The sequence below is a fragment of the Hemiscyllium ocellatum genome, chromosome 12, assembly GCF_020745735.1.
Source record: "Hemiscyllium ocellatum isolate sHemOce1 chromosome 12, sHemOce1.pat.X.cur, whole genome shotgun sequence".
In the NCBI taxonomy this organism is placed as follows: Eukaryota; Metazoa; Chordata; class Chondrichthyes; order Orectolobiformes; family Hemiscylliidae; genus Hemiscyllium; species Hemiscyllium ocellatum.
In genome coordinates, this window is record NC_083412.1 from 81881686 (window position 1) to 81895705 (window position 14020).

Sequence of the window (14020 nt, forward strand, 5' to 3'; positions counted from 1 at the left end):
GATCAAGGATATGGGGAAAAAGTGGGAACCAGGTATGGATTTAGACTTTCAGCTATGATCATAGTGAATGGTGGAGCAGGCTTAAAGGGCCCAATGACTTACTCCTGCTCTGACTTACTACATTTCAATGTTTCTATTCTCCAGCTAAGAAAAGAGGCACATGCCACAGAGGATTAGGTACAAGTACATTTCACCATTCCACAACACACTGTCAGTAACCAATGGAGATGCCACAATGAACATTCTCAATCTTTTTATATTTTTTCTGAAACTGCATTTGTGCTCATCATTTTGTTGTGACTAGAAGAACAGTAAATGCCTAAAATCTGTACTTTGCTCTCCTGTTATCAGGTTCCTTGCTTCAATCCCAGACCTGTGGTGCTTGCTGATCCCAGTATTGTAGTTTTGTCTTCGGTGCTCACAAACCAGGGTAACAAATCAAACAGATTTCCCACTCCAGTGATCCTGGCAGGCATAAACACCACAAAGATCTGTTCATATTTATGGGTGATGCATACGATGGTTGAATAATCTGCTAACATTTACTGCCTGCACTTGCACAGAAATAAAATTCGCAACTGTGTGGTTTAAGCAATTAACGAATCCAAAGGAAGAATTGCTTAATTAGAGAAGGAAGCTTCAGGAAGCGGAATTTGATTTGGCAAAATATGTGTGTATTTCAACTTAGAGAAGACCTTAAATATGAACGTTCCCACTTTCCCCAACTATCACGAACATCGTTATTCAAATTTCTACACTTACTACTGCAAGTGAATATCTGTTATTGCTGCAATTACTCAGCACTTACCTTTTAATGGAATTTTGGTCCATTACAGCAGAAGTAATCAATAATGGAGTCTGTGCTGTGTAAACAGAAAGTGTTAAATACTTTCAACCCAGCCAGTGAAGATCTGTCCAATAGTCACCCTCGTCTAAGTATACAAGAACTTAATAGCATATCTGGTTCCCCTGCAGTGCTCCATTACTGAGGCACAAAACGTGATGACACATATTGCACTGATCTGTGAAAAGCAGGGGGTCTGAGACCAACAGGAAAACTGAAGTCAGCAAAAGTTCATCATTGCAGTTGACCTTTGTATGCCCTGTGGACCGTCCTGGTCAATGGAATGTCAGAAGGTCACTGACTGGTCAGTGCAACAGAGATAGCAGAGGTCTCAGCCCGGAAAAGACACTGAGGATTCTTCAACTTTAATAATGACTATGTTAAGCTGCAATGGTGAATGGAGGACTGAAACAGCAGCTGATCTGCTAGTTTAACAGTAAATCATGCTCTCATACAAACAAGTTCAAATTCCACCCTTTCAACACGTTGGAGGTTGAGATTATGTTTTCGTTCTAATTACCATTGAAACCAGATTAGACATGGCAACAATATATGTGCTACTGTACACATAAGAAGAAATTTCACATATTTGGAGGCATTTTCAGTGAAATATTCAGCTATTATGATTGCAGTGGTGGAAATTAAGAAGCATTCTACCACTCCAAGCCATAATAAACAATTGGTTCCACTAAACTGTACAGTGAAAATTCTGACTAATCCCACATAACAGAAGTGGCCATATATTGAGTGAGGTCAGTACAATACTTAAGATACTGGAGTTTCTTTCTGCGTGACTGATCCAAGTTAGTAGTTGCAGATTGAAAGCTCAGCTTGGGTGAAACTCAGAACAGCACAAAACAGAGCTGCACTAAACAACTAGACAGAGAGAAGACCTATGCGGTATGCAGGTGTACGGGGACAAGTTGCAGAGATCTTCTATAGAGTTCCAAGGATTTTTATTTAGCGGTGCACACTTGAAGGCTCAAAGGGCCTGTTCTGTACTGTATGACTCTGTGACACTGTCACGGATGCCAATCTCCAACCAATTAGATTCCCACTACTTGATATCAAAAAATGGCTGAAGAACTGGATACTTCAAAAAGCTATGGGGCCTAACACCATGCTGGCTATACTGACTTGTAGTACTGACATGCCACACCTGTATGAAGATGGATAAACTCCCTGGTCCTGACCAGATTTATCCAAGAACATTGCAGGGGATTAGAGAAGAAATTCTGGGGGGTCTGGATAATATTTTTGCATCACCTGTTAACCACAGGCAAGGTCCCGGAAGAGTGGAAGGTAGCAAATGTTGTGCTATTATTCAAGAACTACAAAGAAAAACCTGGGAAAAATAGACCAGTAAGCCTAATATCTGTGGTAGGTGTTACTTGAGAAGATTCTGAGAGATAAGACATACATACATTTGGAAAGACAGGGTTTGATTAGGAGCAGTCAGCACAGTTTTGTGTGTGGGTGATCAGAGTCAAAATGTGAGGTTCTGGAAAAGCACAGCAGGTCAGGCAGCATGCAAGGAGCGAGAGTCAACATTTCAGGCATAAGCACTTCATCAGGAAAGTAGGGATGGGGAAGGGGCTGAAAGATAAATAGGAGGGTAGGGGTGGGGGTAAGAAAATTTATTAGAGTTCCTTGATGAAGTGACCAGGAAGGTTGTTGAGGACAGGGCAATAGATGTAGCCTATATGGATTTCAGTAAGGACTTTGATAAGGTTCCACATGATAGGCTGCTCTGGAAGGTTAGATCGTATGGAATCCAGGGGGAAGCTGGGAAATTGGATACACAATAGTAGGAAACAGAGGGTAATAATGGAATGATGCTTGTTGGACTGGAGTACTGTGACCGGTGGAGTGCCTCAGGGGTCAGTGCTGGGCCCATTGCTGTTGTTACCTATATCAATGATTTGGATGAAAATATACAGGGCGTGATTAGTAAATTTGCCCATGACACTAAATATGAGGTATCATGAATAGCGAAGATGATTATCGGAAATTACAGCAAGACCTTCATCAGCAGGGGAAATGGGCCGAGAAATGGCAAATGGAGCTTAACATAGATAAGTGTGAGGTTTTGTATTTTGGAAGTCAAATCAAGGTAGGAATTTCATGGTGAATGATCAGGCCTTAAGGAGCATAGTAGAACAGAGGGACCTTGGAGTTCAGGTGCACAGTTCTTTGAAAGTGGAATCACAGGCAGACAGGAGAATGAAGAAAAGTTTTGGCACACTGACCTTCTTCAGTCAGGACATTGAGTATAGAAGTTGGGAAGTTATGTTGCAGCTGTACAGGATGTTGGTGAGATTGCAGTTGGAGTATTGTGTTCAGTTTTGGTCACCTTGTCATAGGAAGGATGTTATTAAACTGCAAAGAGTGCAAAAGAAATTTACAAGGATGTTGCCAGGACTCAACGATCTGCATTATAGGGAGAAATTGGACAAGCTAGAACTTTTTTCTTTCGAGCATAGGAAGCTAAGGGGGGGATCTTATAGAAGTGCATAAAATCATGAGAGGTATGGCTAGGTCACTCAGTCTTTTTCCCAGGATTGGAGAATCAAGGACAAGAGGGCATCAGTTTATGGTTAGAGAGGAAAGAATAAAAGAGAACCTGAGGGGCAACATTTTTTTTTTAAAAACAGAGGGTGGTAGGCTTATGGAATAAACTGCCAGTGTAAGTGGTTGAGGAGGGTACATTAACAACAGTTAAAAGGCATTTGGACAAATTCATGGAAAGGAAAGTTTTAAAAGGATTTGGGCTAAGGCAGGGAAATAGAGTTAGGGTTGATGGACATCTTGGTTGACATGGACCAGTTTGGGCCAAAGGGCCTGTCTCAGTATTATAGGACTCTATGATTCCATGGCCCTGAACCAAGCTGTTCCAATACAATGACAACACTAGCATTCACCCAACAATGTAGAAAACTGTTCAATATGACATGTACACAAAAATTAGAATAAATCCCAGAGGGCCAATCACTGCAATATGTTCTATTCCACTCATGATCATCAGCAAAGTGATGGAAGGTGTCTTCAACAGTGCTATTATGCAGTACCCTGATCATTGATTGGGTTCGATTAGGGCCACTCAACTCCTGCTGTCATTACAGCCTTCGTTCAAATATGGACCAAAGAGCTGAGGTGCACAGGTAACAGTGACAGCAAAGCTTCAATTATCCAAGTGTGGAATCAAGGACCTTCACAAAACTGGAATCAATGGGAATCGGGGGAAGCTCTGCTACTTGGAGTCATTTCTAAGAAACAGGAAGATAGTAATGGCATTGTTGGAGGTCACTGAGCTTCAGGACATCTCTGCAAGAGTCCTAGGCCCAAGAATCTTCAGCTGCTTCATCAACGACTTTCCCACCATCATACGATCAGAAGTGGGGATGTTCACCGATCAATACACATGTTCATCACCATTTGCATTTCCTCAGATACTGAAGCAGTCTACACCCAAATGCAGCAAGACATGGATAAAATCCAGGTTGTCTGATAATGTGGTAAGTATCATTTGTGTCAAACAAGTACCAGGCAGTGACCATCTCTGATAAAAGAGAACTTAATTATTGCTGCTTGACACTCAATGGCATTACCATCACTGGAACCTACATTATCAACATTAATGAGAAACTGAACTGGATTAGCTATGCAAATACTGAGCAGGTCAGAGACTGGGAATCTTGCAGCAAGTAACTCACCTGCCCACCATCTACAAGGCACAAATCAGGTGTGTGATGGAATACTCCATACTTGGCTGGATGAGTACAGTGTTGAAAATGTGTTGCTGGAAAAGCGCAGCAGGTCAGGCAGCATCCAAGGAGCAGGAGAATCGACATTTCGGGCATGAGCCCTTCTTCAGGAAGGGACATTTCTGAAGAAGGGCTCATGCCCGAAACGTAGATTCTCCTGCTCCTTGGATACTGCCTGACCTGCTGCGCTTTTCCAGCAACACATTTTCAGCTCTGATCTCCAGCATCTGCAGACCTCACTTTCTCCTGAATGTGTACAGTTCCAACAACACTCAAGATGCTTGGTACCATCCAGGACATAATAGCTTGCTTGTTTGTTACCACATTCCTCAAACAGTTAACCTCATTTGCATTGATTCTCAGTAGTGGCATTGTGTACCATCTACTAGATGGTTCCTTCGACAGCACCTGCCAAACTCTTGAACACTATCATCTAAAAGGACAAGGGCAGCAGATGCATGAGAACACAACCAACTGGAAGTTCTCCTCCCAGTCACTCACCATCCTCACTTCAACGAATCACGGAAATGTCACTTCTACAGAGAAGTGCAGAAGGAGGCCGTTCAAATGAGCATCATTACTTACTGCAATCTCCTGCATTTTCCCCATTCCTTTGCACATTATTTCTATCCAGATGATCAAACAATGCCTCAGCTGAACCTACGTTCACCATACTTTCCAGGCAGTACTTTACATATATAATAATTTTAAAAATTTTTTTCCTCACATCATATTTCCCTCTTTTGAAAATCACTTTAATCTGTGGGCTCTGGTTCTTGATTCTTTTACAAGTGCGGAAGTATCACCTTTCCTTCAGAGTCACTGAATCAAAATCCTGGAACTCTCTGCCTAACAGCACTGCTGGCAGCATACCAACACCTCACAGACTGCAGCGACTCAAGAAGGCAGCTCACAACCACCTTCTCAAGGATAACTAGAGACAAACAATAAATGTTAGCCCAGCCAGTGACAAACTTATTCCATTAAAGAATTGCAAAGAAGTTCCCTTCCAATCTCATCAAATTCAAATCTGAATTAACCTGAGTATTCTGATTACAACAACTTTGTTTTTATATTTTCAGGCTATGGATAATACTGCAATTTGCATTTAATATTATTCAATAGTAGTTTTGCAAACGTAGTAAAATTCCTACTACAACTGGGAGGCTTGCTAAGTCAGAAAGTATACTGAGTGTCAAATAGGTGGTGAAAGCAGGAGATTCAGGTGGGTTAAAACAACAGTCTTCAGTTGGATTTTTACAATAGTGATCATACTTTCTTGTACCAGTCAACAAGCCATCAAATTTATCAAACACAACCCTCTGAATTGCTTAGACAGTGACCTAACTACCGTTGTCATATATTTCTCCAGTGCAAAAAATGCGACCATGAATCATCTGCATGCATACAGTTGTGCCTGTGATTTTAAACAATAAATTTTAAACCAGCTGTAAGATGCAACAAAACACAGCAATAAGAATAATTAGTCATTGTAGACTGGTTACTTGTTTCCTGCTTGGCATGATCATTTTCGTCACACTCACTGAGGTGCAACTCTCACCTTTTGTGCTCATGGACTGCAATGCTCCACCTAGTGGTCATGATGTGGACACAATATTGGACTGGAGTGTACAAAGATAAAAATCACAACACCAGACTATAGTCCAACAGGTTTATTTGGAAGCACCAGCTTTCAAAGCACTGCTCCTTCATCAGGTAGTTGTGGAACAGGACCATAAGACACAGAATTTATAGCAAAGATGACAGTGTCATGCAACTGAAATGATATATTGAACAAACCTAGATTGTTGTTAAGTCACACACACACACACACACACACATGCAGCCCCTCTCTCATATACATGCTCTCTCTCATACACATACACACACACATATATATAAATCCTCCTTCCCCCACACACTCACGCATATATCATCTCACAGGCTGTACCCATATACCCATCACACTCTCAAACTTTACCAAGCTTACAGACATGCAAACACTCTCATGTGCAATCACACTCACATGCACACGCACACATACATACGTCTCTGGGATGAATTTGTATTTGCAGAATTATATTTGCTCAAAAAGCACACAATCTGCAGGCAGTCAATCCATGTAATATTTTGTAAATTCCACTTTGGAATTAGAACCAGTCAGACTCAAGATTGGGATACAGACAGACTCTCACCTCATGACATTTCAGCTCAAGCAATGCATTGAAGTTACTTTTTTTAATATAAAACTTTAAGTTAGCTTGAGAATGTGACTTAAAAGAAGTTCTGGGATTTACATATTAATGAACCAAGAGCCGCAACCCATTCTAACAATGAAAACTTAACAACAATCTAGTTTTCTTCAATATATCATTTCAGTTGCATGGCACTAATCTTTTGTTATAAATTCTGTTTCTTATGCTCCTGCTTCATAATTACCTGATGAAGGAGCAGTGCTCCGAAAGCTAGTGCTACCAAACAAACCTGCTGGACTATAACCAGGTGTTGTGTGATTTTTAATTTTGTCCATCAGGTGGTGTTGCCCGAAACTGCCAGAGCATTAAATATGGCAAAAGTTAGTCATTTGTTCCGTAAAGAAATTCTGGTTTTATGATTCATGGGACTATCCGAACCTTTTGATTCCCTGTGTATTTTATTTTCACTTTCCAAATGTTATTGGCACTATAATAGCACCTTTCACACTATTAGAAAGTCCTTTATCAATTAATCATTTAGAGAATGCGATTACTTTGAGAAAAACAGGAACAATTCTATTCTATTCCACAAACAGCAGCCAATTTAATGGGGCATTGGTGACAGGTCATGAAAGAAATATTACCTTGTCAGTGAAAGTAAGCAAAGTCAGCAGAGTCCCAGAAGACTCTCATTATTCTAATGCTGTCTCATTAGAAAGAAATGACTAGTAGTGAGATTTACCCAAAGGTCACCACACCTCAGGCAAGGGTTGAGGTTGAGAAGATGGGGCCTTCATAATAACCTCAGCAGTGGGAATTGAACCTGTGCTATTGGTGTCACTTGGCATTGCAAATTAGCTGCCCATCCAACTGAGTTAACCAACCCCCATTGCCTCATGCAATTGCATAGTTCCCTGCTTTTTGTTTTTTTGGCTTTTATGTTAATGGAATGGAGTATAAAAAGATGGAAATATTGCTAAAGCTATATAAGGCACTTGTCAGATCACAGCTGGGAATGCTGCGAACAGTTTGGGGCCCCATAACTTAGGAAAGATACTTTGCTATTTAAGGTTCACTAGGTTGATTCCAGGTGTGGACAGATTTTAATCTGAGGAGAAGTTGAGCCTGTATTCATTGATATGTAGAAGAATGAGAGGCAATCTTATTGAAACATGTAAGATTCTTAGAGGATTTGACAGTGTAGATGTGGAGTGGTTGTTTCCCCTTGTGGGAGCATTTAGGACCAGAGGGTATAATTTCAGAGTAAAAGGTCACTCATTTATGATAGAGATGAAGAGGTGTGTCAAGGCTGAATTATTAAGTCCGTTTAAGGTTGAAATAGACAGATTTTTAATCTGTAAGGGAATCAAGAATGAGGACAAGGCAGAAAAGTGGAGTTGAGAATTATTAAGTCAATCATGATCTCATTGAATGGCACAGTAGATTCAACAGGCCGAATGGCCTCATTCTGCTTCTCCACGTTATCTCTTGAATAATTGATGTGCTTTGCATAGCACCTCATCATTAAGGATGAGGTTTCTAAATTCTTGGAAGAGCAGAGTCTGATTAGAACAAGTCAACATGGATTTAGTAAGGGGAAGTCAGATCTGACAAATCTGTTGGAATTCTTTGAAGAGGTGACAAGTAGGTTAGACCAGGGAAACCCAGTGGATGTGGTCTATCTAGACTTCCAAAAGGCCTTTGATAAGGTGCCACATGGGAGGCTGCTGAGCAAGGTGAGAGCCCATGGTGTTCAAGGTAAGCTACTGGTATGGATTGAGGATTGGCTGTCTGACAGAAGGCAGAGAGTTGGGATAAAAGATTCTTTTTCGGAATGGCAGCTGGAGACAAGCAGTGTCCCGCAGGGTTCAGTGTTGGGGCCGCAGCTGTTCACATTATATATTAATGATCTGGATGAAGGGACTGAGGGCATTCTAGCAAAGTTTGCCGATGATACGAAGTTAGGTGGACAGGCAGGTAGTACTGAGACTGCAGAAGGATCGAGACAGTTTGGGAGAGTGGTCCAGGAAATGGCTGATGGAATTCAACGTGAGCAAATGCGAGGTCTTGCACTTTGGAAAAAAGAATAAAAGCATAGACTATTTTCTAAACGGTGAGAAAATTCGTAAAGCCAAAGTACAAAGGGATCTGGGAGTGCCACTTCTCTAAAGGTAAACATGCAGGTCGAGTCTGTGATTAAGAAAGCGAATGCAATGTTGTCATTTATCTCAAGAGGGTTGGAATATAAAAGCACCGTTGTGCTACTGAGACTTTATAAAGCTTTGGTTAGGCCCCATTTGGAGTACGGTGTCCAGTTTTGGTCCCCACACCTCAGGAAGGACATACTGGCACTGGAATGTGTCCAGTGGAGATTCACACGGATGATCCCTGGAATGGTTGGTCTAATATACGAGGAACGGCTGAGGATCCTGGGATTGTATTCATTGGAGTTTAGAAGATTAAAGGGAGATTTAATAGAAACTTACAAGATAATACATGGCTTGGAAAGGGTGGAAGCTAGGAAATGGTTTCCGTTAGGCGAGGAGACTAGGACCCGTGGACACAGCCTTAGAATTAGAGGGGGTAAATTCAGAACAGAAATGTGGAGACATTTCTTCAGCCAGTGAGTGGTGGGCCTGTGGAATTCATTGCCACAAAATGCAGTGGAGGCCGGGACGCTAAATGTCTTCAAGGCAGATATTGATAAATTCTTGATGTCACAAAGAATTAAGGGCTACAGGGAGAATGCTGGTAAGTGGAGTTGAAATGCCCATCAGCCATGATTGAATGGCAGAGTGGACTCGATGGGCCAAATGTCCTTACTTCCACTCCTATGTCTTATGGTCTTAAAGTTCAGTGTTCATTAACTACTGAAATTTTAACCCAGACTGGGAGCTAAAGTCACTTTTTTATTAGATTATTTATGCTATACAAATACAGCTGTTGTTGTGTACTTCAAAATAATAAACCTTTGAGCTAGAGGATTACCACACTGAACTAACCTTACATTGCCTGCGGTTTTGTCCTATCCTTTGGCACTTGGGAATTGGCAACACTCCAAAATTTCAACCAATTCATGACCTTCGATATTGAGCATTAATGTGCTATTTGGTTATGGGGTCATCACAGATCAATTCAAGTGTACATTTGTCACATTAATTTACAAAAAGACTATTGATTTGTTAATTCTATCATCCAATTTCATACTTTGATGGACGGATTTCTTTTAAAAAGGATCAAAAGCACAGACTTCAAATAGCTACAGGTGTTACCTGATTAAAAAAGTGACCAAGTTACATCATGGATTAGACAATAAACAGCCAAACTGAAATTAATATTTCATCTAAAGATGACAAAACCAGCTAGCAAGCCTGTCTGGGGAGGTACAAAAAGACCGTCATTTCTGATATTGATTTACATTTCTATGAGAAGGTGCACATTTTGGAGATAGACCTTGTCTACAATTAACTAACCTTCCACAGATAGTATGTACAAACAGGTTTGTTCTTCAAGGGGCTATTTTTGCCAGAGCAGACAGAGACAACATTCAGAATGAAGCACCTGAATACAAGCTGAAAAATGTTGCTGTGTCTCTCAAGAAGAAAAAAACGCAGTGAGCATACTGATTAAAGAATAACATCATAACACAGAAAACTCAAAGGAATATTCATTGTTGTTAATGATCAAAGACACCAACTAAATGAACATGGTTTCAGGTTAAAACCATATTCCTCAGGCCATTCTAAGATCTTTATTTATTCTTTTACCTTCCTTTGTATTCATCACTATTCCCCTTTAAGCAGAGTCTATGACATTTTTTTGGTTTGAATAGCTGTGAGAATTGTTGCGGTTCTGTTCGCTGAGCTAGGAATTTGTGTTGCAGACGTTTCGTCCCCTGTCTAGGTGACATCCTCAGTGCTTGGGAGCCTCTTGTGAAGCGCTTCTGTGATCTTTCCTCCGGCATTTGTAATGGTTTGAATCTGCCGCTTCCGGTTGTCAGTTTCAGTTGTCCGCTGCAGTGGCCGGTATTTGGGTCCAGGTCGATGTGCTTATTGATTAAATCTGTGGATGAGTGCCATGCCTCTAGGAATTCCCTGGCTGTTCTCTGTTTGGCTTGTCCTATAATAGTAGTCCCAGTCCCAGTCGAATTCATGTTGCTTGTCATCTGCGTTTGTGGCTACTAAGGATAGCTGTTCGTGTCATTTCATGGCTAGTTGGTGTTCATGGATGCGAATCGTTAGCTGTCTTCCTGTTTGTCCTATGTAGTGTTTGGTGCAGTCCTTGCGTGGGATTTTGTACACTACATTGATTTTGCTCATGCTGGGTATCGGGTCCTTCATTCTGGTGAGTTGTTGTCTGAGAGTGGCTGTTGCTTTCATAGTTCAGGACTTGGTCTCTGTGTGTGGCTTTCCTGTATACTTTTGTGGTGAATTCTCCATTCGGTGTTCTCTGTACCATCACGTCTAGGAATGGGAGTTGATTGTCCTTTTCTTCCTCTCTAGTGAATCAGATTTCTGTGGGTGTGGCGTTGATGATCCACTAGAGAGGAAGAAAAGGACAACCAACTCCCATTCTTAGACGTGATGGTACAGAGAACACCAAACGGAGAATTCACTACAAAGGTATACAGGAAAGCCACACACAGAGACCAAGTCCTAAACTATGGAAGCAACCACCCCAACACACACAAAAGAAGTTGCATCAAGACGCTATTCAAAAGGGCCACAACACACTGTAGTAACCAGGACTGCAAAAACAGGAAGAACACCTATACAATGTATTCGCCAAAAACGGATACCCGTGCAATTTCATCAACAGATGCCTGAGGGAAAGACAATGGAACGAGGACATACCGCAACCCAAAGGACTAGCCACACTATCATACATCAAGACCATTTCCGAACTGACAGCCAGACTACTGTGACCACTAGGACTCATAACAGCACACAAACCAACAGACACTCTCAGACAACAACTCACCAGAACGAAGGACCCGATACCCAGCATGAGCAAAACCAATGTAGTGTACAAAATCCCATGCAAGGACTGCACAAAACACTACATAGGACAAACAGGAAGACAGCTAACGATCCGCATCCATGAACACCAACTAGCCACGAAACGACACGACCAGCTATCCTTAGTAGCCACACACGCAGATGACAAGCAACATGAATTCGACTGGGACAACACTACTATCATAGGACATGCCAAACAGAGAACAGCCAGGGAATTCCTAGAGGCATGGCACTCATCCACAGATTCAATCAATAAGCACATCGACCTGGACCCAATATACCAACCACTGCAGCAGACAACTGAAACTGACAGCTGGAAGTGGCAGATGCAAACCACTACAAATGCCGGAGGAAAGATCACAGAAGCGCTTCACAGGAGGCTCCCAAGCACTGAGGATGTCACCTAGACAGGGGACGAAACGTCTGCAACACAAATTCCCAGCTCAGCGAACAGAACCACAGCAATGAGCACCCGAGCTACAAATCTTCTCACAGACTTTGAGCTGTGAGAATTTTAAAAATTAAAGCATTGACAGACTGGAGAGGTGAGGCAAGCATTATTAATCCAGAACCCCAGGCTAATATTCCAGGGAACATAGCAGATGGAGAAATTTGAATGCAATTAAGAAATCTGGTAATAAAAAGCTGCTTAAATGGCAATTGTGTAACGACTGTCAATTGGCATAAAAACACATCTGGTTTATTAATGTCCATCAAAGAAGGAAATCTGCTATCTGTATTCATATGGACCTATGTGTCACTACATAGTCAATAGCAATGTGGTTGTCTCTTAACTTTCCTCTGGGCAATTAGGGTTAAGAAACGGCCTACATCCCACTAACAAATGAAAAGCAAATGCAGGTCAGCAAGCACAGAAGTGGGGGTGGGGGATGGTGGAACAGGATCTGATATGCAAAATGTGCATTAGAGTTTTTGAATGTGTTTATGTAAGATGGGAAGTGGGAGGTCAGCCAGGAGACATTGGAAGAGACTAGATTTAGATATAACAGAAATGCAGCTCTTTCAACAGCTGGTGAACGAAGGGTGGATGGAGATTGGCAAAGTTACTGACAGCAAGTAATCTTGGTGATGGATTGAACATACAGTTGGAAACTCATCTCAACGTCAAGTAAGTTGTGAAGGTTGCAAATGGTTTGGTTACCCCTCAAGAGAGTAATTAGCAATAAGGATAGAATGGTAACTAAGGAACAGTGTTTGTGACAAGGATGGAAATATTTAGCTAGTGGAAATTCGCAATCATCCAAGACCTGATATTGAACAAGCAGTATGTCTAATCAGAGACAGTAGAAAAGTTGAGAGGGAAGAGAAGATCTTTCTGAACAGATCAACTGAAATGGCTGATCTTACTTTCAAATTAATATCTCTCATTAGATACTTGGTTTATGGGCAGGAAATAGCGAGTGGGATAAGGGTTTTTTTCAGGTTGGCAATCCACAGGAATCTGTGCTGAGACTGCAATTGTTTATATTACATACTCATGATCTGGAGGAAGGAAGTGAATGTATTGTTGTCACATTCCCAGATAACACAAAAATAGGTGGAGAGACAGATCATGAACGGGATACACCAGTTTACAGAGATATTGATAAGTTAATTGGACAAAAAGTTGGCAATTGGAATATAATATGGGAAAATATGAAGTTGTTCATTTTGGAAGGAAGAACAAAAGTGCAGATTATTATTCAAATGAAGAAAAGCTGCAGAAAATAGGACTTTGGGATTCTTGTGCACAAAGCACAGAAAGCTAGCTCAGAGGTGCTGCAGGTAATTAGGAAGGCTAATGGAATGTCGGTTCTTATTTCAAGGGAGTTGAAGAATTAGAGTAGGTAAGTCTTTCTGCATATGCCTTTTTAAGGGAAAATATCATTTCATTACAGGCAGTTAAGAGAAGGTTCATGAGGATGATCCCTGGTATGAAGGGATTGTCTTACGAGCAAAGACTAAACAGATTGGGTTTCTACTCAGAGTTTGGAAGAATGAGAGCCGATCTCATTGACACATGGAGGATTCTTAAGGGGCTTGACAGGGTAAACACTGAGAGGATCTTTTGACTCAAATGAAAAGTTTAGTACCAGAGGGTAATAAAGGAGCTCCAATTCAGTCATAGAGACATAGTGAAGACTGAGATAGAATCATCGAGTCATAGAAATGTACAGCATGGAAACAAACCCTTCGGTC

The 14020-nt window shown here is 41.3% G+C and overlaps 1 protein-coding gene across 1 annotated transcript in view; it reads left to right on the forward strand.

The window, feature by feature from the left end:
* LOC132820619 (SH3 domain-binding glutamic acid-rich-like protein 3) overlaps nucleotides 1-14020 on the forward strand; it is a 64215-nt gene that overhangs the window by 30821 nt on the left and 19374 nt on the right. The window lies entirely within an intron of this gene.